The 12,504-nt window shown below is 43.4% G+C and overlaps 1 long non-coding RNA gene and 1 pseudogene across 2 annotated transcripts in view; both read right to left on the reverse strand.

The window, feature by feature from the left end:
* LOC307055630 (centrosomal protein of 78 kDa-like) overlaps positions 1-12,504 on the reverse strand; it is a 324,466-nt pseudogene that overhangs the window by 46,113 nt on the left and 265,849 nt on the right. The window lies entirely within an intron of this gene.
* LOC307056537 lies at positions 530-8,400 on the reverse strand. The gene is made up of 5 exons (XR_013811020.1): positions 8,197-8,400; positions 7,602-7,890; positions 7,041-7,080; positions 6,103-6,336; positions 530-982 (listed from the first exon to the last, which is right to left on the reverse strand). It is a non-coding gene; the product is annotated as an uncharacterized lncRNA (long non-coding RNA).

The following is a 12,504-nucleotide window of genomic DNA, read 5'->3' on the forward strand; positions in this document are numbered from 1 at the left end:
CTCCTAGAAATCTTTTAATTCCTACTCTAAACCCCTTGCTACACATTCGCATCCCTTCTAAGGACCCAAGGAGCACAGCTTCTCTCCTTTATAAGCTTACTGTCAAGACAGACCCTTCCCTCATGGCAGAGCCTCACTAGATTCACTGGAGGTCAAGTCTAAATTATCTGGCTCTTAGTCGGAACTGGCTAAACATTGAGTAAATATAGGGATCAGGTGGTATTCTCCTAGGAAAAATACCATACAAATTAAATGATCACTTACCCATCATTTATAAAGAGAACTTAATAGCCTTCATAATGTCACGTCAATGGATTCTTAGAACAGCCTTTGAAATACGCAGGAAAGATGAGAACCCAGATTTTATAGTGGAAGAAGCTGAGGCTCAAAACGTTGAATGACTTGATTCAATGTCCCACAAGTAGTGAAATGGAAAGACCGAGGTTTATAACTCAGACCTTCTAAGTTTTAAGCCCTCCTTCTTCTAAACTACCTGGCCCCTCTTCTCAGTGTTGAGTCCCAAGAGAAGTTATTTTTTATAGAACTCAATACCCCCTCTTCTTTCTAATGCTTTACTGTTCCACTGGGTGGGCAGGAAGACTGTGCTGAGTTTATATCTTTTGTTCTCTGGGTTCTTTCTAGGGACAGCATTTCTTGCTTTATTTACCAGTCTTCAACTTTGTAAGCGAGGCAACTTTCAAGTCGACTATCGCTTTAAGGGTCCGGCCCGGAACCTGGCACACTGTCCACCTTCTCCCCAGCAGCTGGGGCCTCACCTGGGTTAATGATAGAGCCCTGGGGCTGGGGGATGTCACACACTTGATATATCTTCACTGGGTTCATGGGCACCTCCTTGGTGCCGTCGTACATCAGGTTGAATTCCCTGCTCTTGTTGAGCGCACAGCGGAGCTGGGCCTTCCATTTAGCTGGGTTGGGGTCGTCCACCCCTTCCTGGTACTTCCCCTGTCTCCACAGCCCAGGCCTGAGGGATAGGAAACTGCAGTGAGTGCCTGCTTGTTGCCCAGAAACACTGGAAAGTGTGCCCGCCCTCCCTCATACAGACACAGATACACACAGCCCTGCCTGACCGCCCCATCACCCCAACTCCAATTTACAGAGACTGCAGCAGAAAACACCACGCTGGGGACCAGGCAAGGCAGGGCCTGAGACAAATTAAGCCAAATGCAAATACAGTATTTTAAAAAGAGGAGCCTCATCTCAAGTGCTTGTGCCAGCATCATCTGTCGAGACTACAATGGCCTTAGTGAAGGGTTGAAAATAAAGAAAAATCTGGAACAAGTATACACCAAAATACTAATGGTAACTTTTGGATAGCAAGATTTCAGGTAATTTTGTTTTGTTTTGCTTGCCTTATTTGTTTTTCACATGAATTGCTTATATAATAAGAAGAGAAAGGGAGGTGGCGTATGATATGAAGAATTTAGGCTTGCTGTTCCCTCTCCCTTCAGTCTTTAATCTGATGCACAAATAACTGTTGAAACCAAGTACCTTTAGGAGTAGCAGCCCATAGGAGGGCAGGAAGCACGCTCTGGGGGTTCAGCTGGCCTCAGTGCGAGGCTGAGGGCCTCAAGTCCTAATAAACTCACACCACCTGCCTTTCCCTGCTTCCTCAAACTCCCACATCGGGAACATTGTGCTGGGAACACCAGTGGCTGGTGGCCTGGGCCAAAACCAGTGTGGCCCCGCCTCTCTGGTTTTCAATTTCCAGGTCTAACAGGCATTTATGTGTCTGTTCACGGGATATCAGCCCTCCCCCGCTGTTAACGTATCTCAGGTGTCTACACTTTCTTCAGGGCTGTGACGTATGTGCTGGTGCAGAAAAGGGGGGTGTCTTTTGCAGAGGACTCAAGATCAAGAGAACGAGATGGACCGGCCAGACTGCTCCCACTTGATGTTAGGAAGATAAGGTGGCCATGTAGTTAGAATTCTGCAGGGGAACATAGCCTATATAGTCTATGGGTTTGCGGATCCACAACTTTTATTTTTTCAGTAATGCCAACCAAGCTCATAAGAGACTGACATAGAATCCAGAATGCCAGTCTACTCGTTTTCAAAGGGGGATAAAGCTGGTCAGTGACCAGCATGGTTAAGTCCAATAACCTGAACATAACCATGTATGATCTCAACCAGTAACTCCTGTATCTGGTTTCTAATGACAATTCCAAGAACATAAGACCCACTCAACATTTAAATCCAAATTTTCAGATGACTCCAAAGCTAAATGGAAATGATTTGATATTGAACTCTAAATTTGCATTATCTAGACTATCTCTTACCCAGTTGGGTAACCCAGAATCAACAGTAAAAGGCTCCTGCTTTCCCAAAAATCACAGGGCATAAAAATGAAAAGCACTGGAAAGGCAAGACCCCCAGTGAATTTGCAAAGCTGCTCTTGTGTCTTTTTCTTTTTGACCTTGAAGCCAGGAGAAATTCTAAAAATACAAATGTATTCATTTTTAAAACTTGACTTTACTGAATATTGTTCAGATCCCCAAGCCTACAAAAATAATTTTATTTTTTTAAAAATGCTCCCTGCCCCAAAGGAGTTTACAATCCCTTAAAGGAGACAGATGAGTCAATAGATCAGAAATACAGATACTATGTGAACACCAGTAAAACTGCCTAATCCATAAAGAGTCGGGGGTAGGTATGGTTGGCCAAGTTTATCAGAATTTATGATTCTAGGGCTGAATCTTGAACATGGGTAGAAGTTAACCAGGTGAGAAGCGTGGGTCACGATACTCTAAGCAGAAGAAGCTTTATGGGCAAAGGCAGAGGCTGAAAAGCACAGTGCTTAGGGGACCTACAAGCAGTTCCGCTTGCGTGGAGGCAGCATGAGATGAAAGTCTGGGCTTGTAAGTAGGAACCATGCCAAGGAGTTTGGACCTGATTCTTAGAACACTGAGAACCACTGAGAGATTTAAGCAGGTTGTGATGTGATCAGATTTAAGTTTTAGAAAGAACCCTCTAGCTGCAGGACTGAAAAGGGTTTGGAGGGAGGCAAGGCATGAAGATAATACATAGTCTCTATATAATCCATATAATAGTGTTACTAGGGTCTGAACTAAGGAGGTGGCAGTAGGGATAGAGGATACAGGTAACGAATGAGCTGTTAAAGACGTTGACTTGACAAAGCTTGATGATGAACTGATTCCTTGAAGAAGGTGAGAGAGAAATCAAGGATGATTCCCTGGTTTAGGGTTTGGGAGACTGGGTGGGTGGTGATGCTGGCCACTGAGATAGGAGCAGGTTTAGAAAGATGATTTCCCTTTGGAAATGTCGGATTTCAAATGCCTGTGGAAGGCCTAGGGGAGAATGCCCAGCATACCCAGGGCAGTTTTTTATCCCCACTCACCTCTCACATCACCTGAGGGACTCTCCCTGCCTGCCTCCGGCCTGGAAGAAAGTCCACCAGATTACTGACATCTCTGCCCTGTGGACAAGGACCAATTTCTTTTCATGTCTGTATCCCTGCTCAGGCTTTAGCACACAGTAGGTCAATGTGTATGTGTTGAATTGCCTCAAAGTTACAGAAATACACTTCTTGGGGAATGAATAAGTTGCTATTACAGATGGAAGACCAGAAAAACAGCTATGAGCAGAAGGCCAAGGAGACACTGCAGAAAGTGCTGGAGGAGAAAATGCGTGCAGAACAGCAACTGCAGAGCAAACAGGTGTGGGGATGCTCCATAATCCTTGGGGCTGGGAACCCTGGGGCAGTCTGGGTGGCAAGGGAGCCAGCTGCACAACTCCCTGGAACCCCCAAGGCACCACCCTCTCCTCTGATCTCCCTCAGCGGTCCCTGGCCCTGGCCGAGCACAAGTGTGAAGAGTGGAAGAGCCAGTACGAGAGCCACCCCCAGCATGCAACTGTCCCCTACCCTGCCAGCCCAGTAATCATGAATGCCGTCTTCCTTCTCTATTTTACAATGTGGTACATATGGATTTTTTTTTAATGAGATTTAACCAGCTTTTAAACCTTTCTTCTTTCTAACAATATCAGTACTCTCTGACTCTCCAAATGCGCCTTTTAAAGTTGATTTAATTTATGGAAAAATCACCCTTCATACTTTCCCTTTCTTTTTTAAACCTCCCCATGGTGGTGTAATGTAGTAGAAGGAGATTTGGCCTGGGAGTTTGGACACCAGGGTTCTAGCTGCAGTAACCCACAGTTACACACGTTATATTATTAAAGAAAAAAGTAACTTACAGAAATGTATGAGGCCATTATGCACATACACACAAATATATATTCACTCATATAGCCATAAAAAAGTAGTCTGGAAGGTTCTATAAAATGTTAAAGGTATTCATCCCAGGGTGGAGGAGATATACATTAACTATATTACCCTCTTAAATTTTTACAGTAAATATATATTACTTTTATAATTTAAAAAGCCAAACTTTTCATTTTTAAAAACCTAAAACATGAAAGAAAACTGGAAAACCAACAAAATTAAAACAATCCCTAAGTCTGAGGCAACGAGTTTTTTATCCGAGTACAAGTGATGAATGAAAATACTAAGAATGGTGTGTGACACCTTAAAGTATAGAAAAAAATACAGTAAGGCAAGTAGGCATTAAGATAATAGAATATAAAAAGTTACCCAGATATATTCAGACAACGGACTACTATTCCAGTAATAAAAAGAAATGAATTACTAATATGAGCTACACGGATGAGTCACAACAACATGAGGAGCCAAAGAAGCCACGTGCAAAAGGGTACTTATTGTATGCTTCCATTCATATGAATTTCTAGGATAGGAGACACTAATACATAGTGAAAGAAAGCATGTCAGTGGTTGCCTGATGCCAGGCCTGGGAAACTGACTGTAAAAGGACAAGAAGGAACTTTTTGCAGGTATTGGAAGTGTTCTGTATCTTGACTTTGGCGATGACAATATAGATACACACATTTGTCAAAACTTATCAAATTACATGCTTAAAATGGGTACACCTTGTTGAATGTAATTCATACTTCAATAAAGTTGATTTTAAAGTTAAATTAAAAAGTCACCTATGGGGACTTCCCTGGTGTCACAGTGGTTAAGAATTCGCCTGCTAATGCAGGGGACGTGGTTTCAAGCCCTAGTCTGGGGAGATCCCACATGCCGCCGAGCAACTAAGCCCGTGCGCCACAACTACAGAGCCTGTGCTCTAGAGCCCGTGAGCCACAACTACTGAGTCTGTGTGCCACAACTACCGAAGCCCACGTGCCTAGAGCCCATGCTCCACAACAAGAGAAGCCACCACAGTGAGAAGCCGGCGCACTGCAACAAAGACACAATGCAGCCAAAAATAAATAAATTAATAATAATTTTTAAAAAAATAGTCCCCTAGGGCTTCCCTAGTGGCGCAGTGGTTAAGAGTCCGTCTGCCGTTGCAGAGGACACGGGTTCGTGCCCCGGTCCGGGAAGATCCCACATGCCGCGGAGCGGCTGGGCCCGTGAGCCATGGCCGCTGAGCCTGTGCGTCCGGAGCCTGTGCTCCGCAACGGGAGGCCACAACAGTGAGAGGCCCGCATACCAAAAAAAAAAAAAAAAAAAAAAATAGTCCCCTAGATGTCTGAGTGAGACAGAGTTCCTTTACGCTTTCAATCCCAGCTCTTCTCTGAAGCCTCCCCTCATTCACCCTGGCAGCATGTGACCACTTTGCATCTCTTTAACACCTTATAGTTATCGGTTCCATTCAGATTTGATGCTTGAAAAGTTTTGTATATTTTATGTCTATCTTCCATTAAACTTGGTTCCTCTAAGGCAGGAACAATAATCTCTTTCATAAATTGAGACCATTACAAAAACAGAATTATGTTCCCTTTCCTCCCAATCAGGGGAATTTGAAGTAGGATTGATGAAATCCTGGAAATCATAAGCAAAAATGTCATTTCTGCATTTTTATGGCCAGAGGGTCCTGTGTTTTCATCAGATTCTTGAAGATATCACAGAGCCCAACAATGTTAAGAATCTCTGCTTTGAATCCATGTGCTTTCACCCAGCTCTGTGGTACGAGGCACCCTGCCCCTGGGGCAATCTGTCTGTGGTCCCTGCAAAGATGATAAACCCACATCAAAGACACTTACTCTTCTGCATGTCAGTAGACTCTACTGCCATCTCTTCCTCCACAATGATGTCACTATCGCCATCTTCAAGATTCATTTCTGTCTCATCTATAACACTGTCTTCTTCCTCTTCCTCCTCCTCATCTTCCTTGGAGACATCCTTTAATGTGGCAAGTAGTCTGTTGTAACCAGAAACTTGTTCTGGTTCACTCTATGCTTCACTTTCAGAACTTGAAGTATCTATAAACTCTCTGACTGAAAGGAAAGTGGGGATTTTAAAAACAAAAATTATACTGTTCTTGTTGCTACCCCACGACTACCATCAGGCCCACAGTGGAACCAAGTTCAGACTTTTCTAAATAAAAACTAGCTTTTCTGCAAATATGCAATCCTATCTATTCAACCAGACCTAGCACCAAATTTGTTTAAAACAGCGAATCTAGCTATGATTCTAGAAGCGCTTCCTCTTCTTTGAACTGCTAATGTTCCACATGGGAAGACAGCAAACTAAACACATGGAGCTTTAGGCTATAAGGCGATCTAACCTATGTGTCAGACATTTGGCACCTTAAAAGGAGCAACAGGAAAACTTACAACAAAAAAGTGTACTTTATTTCTGAGTCTGTGGTAATGAAATAAGACCTTTGATGATTTTGCACTCTATTTTATGTTAAGCAAACATGACATTCCCTCTTAGGATTCACCAAGAGCCCTCTGGTAAGCCTCCTTAACAGGTTCTAACACGCTAATCTCTCAGGACAGTTTCATACTCTATACTATATTAGTTATCACAATGGCATTTTAACAGACATCTGCACTTAAAACTAAGCAATATTAGTAAAATATAGCTTACATCTAAAATCAAAGAGAGTGGAAATGTAGCCAAACTTTATTACCATATATAATCTTAAAAGTAACAGTCCAGAATCTACTATCATAAAGAAGGTATAAAGCATTACCAGTTGACAAGTCTGTGGTTTTGCTTCCTTTCTGGAAACCCTGAGAAGAAACAGGCAATGTTAAACTTTAACTACTAGTATGTAGCAATTAGGAAAAGTCTAATGATACAACTTTAAATGACCATGGCAGACTATACCGTTATAAATACATTATATCTACTGTCAAGTAAAAACTCCATATGCATTTGGACAGGTTTTGGAAGGATATGCCAAATAGATAATAAGAGACGAATGAAAAAGTCTAACAAGACCACATGACAAATACTACAGTCACACAGTAACAGGCTCTCATCCAAAAGATGGGAAATTTTGGCAAATAAAAGCCCTCGGGGTTCACCTTTTCTAGCAAATTTCTTAAGTAGACTATCCCTCTAACTGTTGATAAAGCAGCCCAAAGGGGTGGGATGAGCACTAAGATCATAACTGAGAGTCTGGACACTTATAGAGGAACCCATAACTACCCAAACATTAGTTTCCTCATGGTCATTGAATAGATAGGTGATGTCGAGGGTCCCAAGCAATTCTTTTTTTATTTCTTTTAACTTATTTATTTATTTTTGCCTGCTATGGGTCTTCGTTGCTGCGCCCGGGCTTTCTCTAGTTGCGGCGAGAGGTGGCTTCTCTTGTTGCGGAGCAGGGGCTCTAGGCTCGCGGGCATCAGTAGTTGCACCACCCTGGCTCAGTAGTTGTGGCTCGCGGGCTCGAGAGTGCAGGCTCAATAGTTGTGGCGCACGGGCTCACTTGCACCGCGGCATGTGGGATCTTCCCGGACCAGGGCTCGAAGCCCTGTCCCCTCCGTTGGCAGGCGGATTCTTAACCACTGCGCCACCAGGGAAGCCCCCAAGCAATTCTTTAAAAACATATAAAACGAACACAAGCTTATAAAATCTCTGCCCAGTCGCCACACAGGAGGCGTGCCGTCTAGCATAAAACTACAGGCTCAACAAAGGGTAGGAAGACCGGCGAAGAACCCCATCTCAGGCGGGAAGCCGCCAGGATCCCCGGGCGAGCTAGGCCGGCGCCGGGGCAGCGTGGCACGCGGCGGGAGCTGCCCTGTCACTACCCCCGGGGCACCGGCGGACCAAACGCGGGGACATGCGGGCTCCCACCGGGAAAGGACGCCGGCAGCGCCGGTCCCAGCCTTGCCTCTCCATACCTGTCATAGAAGGGATGCTCCTCGCCGAAATCCCTTAGATGCTTCTTCTGCTTTTTAGTTAGGGAGTTGAGCAGCTGGCTCCGGCTCCGGCTCCGGCTCCGGCTCCCGCGTTTGCCCATGGGGAAGACGTCAAGTCAGCCAACCTCCAAGAATCGCGTTTTTCACCTGGAAGTCGTCTCGTCAACCCACTCACGCGGGATTGCCAACGGCGCTTTACGGCGGAAGCAGGGTGCCATAAAGCAGACCCGCTTTACGTCGCGCTTGTACGACAGGCGTTAGAACTTCCTGTTTCCCATTCCGCCCCCTAGCGAGGCTCTTTGGAAGCACGTGCACGCATGCGCAGCTTTTCTCTGAGCCCCGTAAGGAAGGCAGGCAGGGAGGCTTCGGGCTTCCCCAGGTGGGTAAATGGGTGGGTGTACTTTGTGCGTCTGTTTTGGCTGTGAGAATCAGCCTGCATAAACGTGTAGTAACTGAGATGGTTGAATGCAGTGCCTTTCTATTATGCCATAATACAAATACCAACTAACATTTAAGGCTGCCGGTGCATCTCAACTCATCCTCACAGCAGTAAACAAATAGGCCTTGTTAATAAGCCTGATATTGGAGATGAGAAAGCTGATGCTTACAAAAGGTTACATACACACTAGCAAGAGAGGAGATGGAAACCTAATTCTCTCTGATGCGACCACAGGCTTTTCCCACTAGGATCTGCCACATGCGTGTGCTATGTGAAGAATGAGGACGCAAGGCTGAGATTCCCGCCCTTACCCTACCCCCTCATTTTCTGAAAGTATTGCAAGGGCCCTTGGTAACACATCTGTTCTGGCATTTTTCATGTTATAAAAGCAAAACACATCCACAGAGGTAAAGTGACTTTCCTAAATCACCCGGAGAGTCGATGTTAGAGAAAGCAGTAAAACTCAATAAAGTGTCTCAAAACTGAATTGGGGCAAATTGGGATGGAAAACTTTTAAAGGGTAAGTCACTTTTCTATATCTGGATCGTGGTGGTGGTTACACCTGGTATACAATTACCAAAATTAATCAAACTGTACCTTTGAAATCGGTACATTTTAATGCAAGTAAATAATAATCTCAATGAACAAAGAGGTAAAAACAGTTCAACTGGACTTAATACTCTAGAGACAGGCAGAGTGTGCAGGGATAATTAAAAACCACAGGATAGGGCTTCCCTGGTGGCGCAGTGGTTGAGAGTCCGCCTGCCGATGCAGGGGACACGGGTTCGTGCCCCGGTCTGGGAGGAATCCACATGCCGCGGAGCGGCTGGGCCCGTGAGCCATGGCCGTTGAGCCTCTGCGTCCGGAGCCTGTGCTCCGCAACGGGAGAGGCCACAACAGTGAGAGGCCCACATACCACAAAAACAAACAAACAAACAAACAAACAAAAAAACAAACTTGTACCTTTACTCCAGAATAAGAAATCAAGGGGGATCAATCTATTAAAAAGATATTAATATTCCCAGACTCTGTGGCCTTCAGTATTTTCTTTTTAAGAAGATTCACCTAGTGCAAATCTTATAAATATTTTTACCATTTAATATGCCCAGACAAAATGGATACAAAAATTAGATAAAACAGAAAACAACAAAAACAGATCCCCTTTGTTTTCAAAACATTTGATGTTTACATCAAAATATTTTGTTGAAAATGAAGTGATTTTTAATCTATAGTTAAAAGATACTATAATGATATTTAGAACATATTACAGATCTGGATTTTTACAAATAGATTTTTATTTAAAACAGGTCTCACACTGATATCAATAAACCAGGCACTCTAGAACAAAATGTGGAGAGATGGCAATTATGCAATGACTTCTTAATACTCCAAGGGAAAAAGATTTTTTCCAAAGTAATCCATCTACAATATTAACCCTTAAGATCTACTCCCCTTGACAGGTTTCAATATTATTTTCTCTTTTATACACATTTACTTTATAATTAACTCCTACAGGAGGACATTTCTGGAAATGTTCCCAGATATCTACAGCCACACTTTCTGTCATGATCACACCATGGAAAAAGTAGGGAACATCCAGATCCTGATGATCCAGGGGTTTCATAATTACCCCTTTGAGGTCAGTCAGAATCATCATCATTCCCAGAACAGGGTCGGTCTTTACATTTGTGCCCCTAGACATGCAGATTGTAACACTACCCACCCAAAGGCAAGTTGTCTTCCTTACTCAGGTTTGCAGGGGCACCACTCACTGTGGTAGCTAGAAGAGTCCGTTGCCCCCAGCCCGGACCTGCATTCTGTACTCTCCACAGACACATCGTACTACAGATATACCAGTGGTGCTGATGAAACTTCCAGAAAGCTATAAAATAATGCATGCCAGGCACGGTAGATGAGGATTTAGAAAATGCTAACATCTTCTCTAGGAAATAAAGGTGACATACCTATGTGGCTTTAAGCATTTTTGTGCATTAGCTGGCCCCCTGGATCTGGGAAAAAGCATCTGATTTTAAAGTTTCTCAGCCTCATTCTCTGCAATGAAATCTGAAGCTCTTCCTTCCTTCTCTGAGTCCAGAAGCTGGAATTGATACAGTCTGCTCTCTGTGATTTGTCTCTACCATTTGTTTCCAGTGACCACTTCAACTCAGATATCTCTCAATTCAGGGATCACTCCTAAACTTCAGGAAGAAGGTCACTGCCCTTTTTATTCCCACCACAATTTTATGCTAGTAACCCTTTACAGTGTCAATAAATTTATTTTGTAGAATGTGCCCCCTGGACTCCACCTGCTAAATCTGTTTTTTGGGCAAATCATTTGTTACTTAGCTAAACAAATTTTATAAAATCGTATTTCATAAAATTGTATTTTATAAAATGTTACTTTCTTATTTTATAAAATTGGTAAATCCAGGGATTTAGGCTTAATTATTATTTTTAAAAATGTTGGTACTCATTTTGCCAATTTTTCTCTTTTACATATATCAGAAAATATGTTAAGAACTCAACTGTGAAGATACCACTATTTTTATTTTTTCTCACTTTTTGTACTTAACTTTTATAACAAACCTTTATTATTGCACAGGAAACAAGAAAGTTTGTTCCTTGGAAAACATCAGTCCTAAGAACGTACTAAGTTAAAGCTTAGCATGTTAGATCTGCGAGGAGCCTTGTCTTTTTTTTTTTTTTCGGTACGCAGGCCTCTCACTGTTGTGGCCTCTCCCGTTGCAGAGCACAGGCTCCGGACACGCAGGCTCAGCGGTCATGGCTCACAGCTCCAGCCGCTCCGCGGCATGTGGGATCTTCCCAGACCGGGGCACGAACCCGTGTCCCCTGCATCGGCAGGCGGACTCTCAACCACTGCGCCACCAGGGAAGCCCAACCTTGTCTTTTTTTTAATGATGCTTTTTTCTGAATTGGTTAAAAAAAAAAAAAAAGCCTTAAGGCTTAGGAACAGAAGCAAATTGAGAATTAAAATCCAAATCATTCAAATGAAGTTTGTCAGAACAGTTTGTGTGTGGAGAGGACAGCTTCTAGGCACTTCAGAGAAACCAGCAGGACAGAATTGAGAATAGCCAGCATCTTACAGGGCTTCTCACAGAAATGCTTTAATGCAAAGAGGTGACTGGATTTCACAGGGAGACCAGGGAGAGGATGCAGAGATAATTAAATCACATTCAAGCACCTGTTTACCTGGGAGGTAAGTTCCTTCATATTGTGGTCAGATGCTGTTTAGGGGGACACTGGTGCAGGGGAGGTGTTGGGAGGATGAACTCTTTTCTGAGTGATTTTGCAATTGTGAAATTTCATCCAACAGAGATGCTAGAAAAATTTGCTCCTAGTAGCGAGCGTCCAACATGATATTTTGGGACAAAAATGTGTATTTGGAAGAATTTTTCACAAAAGAGCAGTGATGGGAGGAAAAGATTCATATGGGCCTGGCTAGTAATATTCTTCCTTCACAATTTTCTTGTGGGGTCCTGAGGCCTGTTGTGACTGCTTGGAGACCTGGTCCCCAAGCAATGGCCCTCTTTGTCATACTCAGGGTAAGCCAGGAAGTTGCTTGTCTGAAGCAGAAAAGGTTCTCCCTTCCACTCATGTCCTCTTGCTGATCAGATGAACACATGGCATCAGCTACAGCTGAGAGGTGTTTGTTAACTACCTTTGTTTCATAGGACACAACTCATATATACTCTACAGTAATGTTTATCACTGTCTTTTATAATCTCAAGGTAAGAAGTAATCAGTGTTAAAATCATTCTACTGGAATAACAAAGCACATGATTTTTTTTTCCCTAATAGTGATTGTATTTGTTTGCTAGGGCTGCCATAAC

This window comes from Hyperoodon ampullatus, assembly GCF_949752795.1.
Source record: "Hyperoodon ampullatus genome assembly, chromosome: 7".
Taxonomy (NCBI): domain Eukaryota; kingdom Metazoa; phylum Chordata; class Mammalia; order Artiodactyla; family Ziphiidae; genus Hyperoodon; species Hyperoodon ampullatus.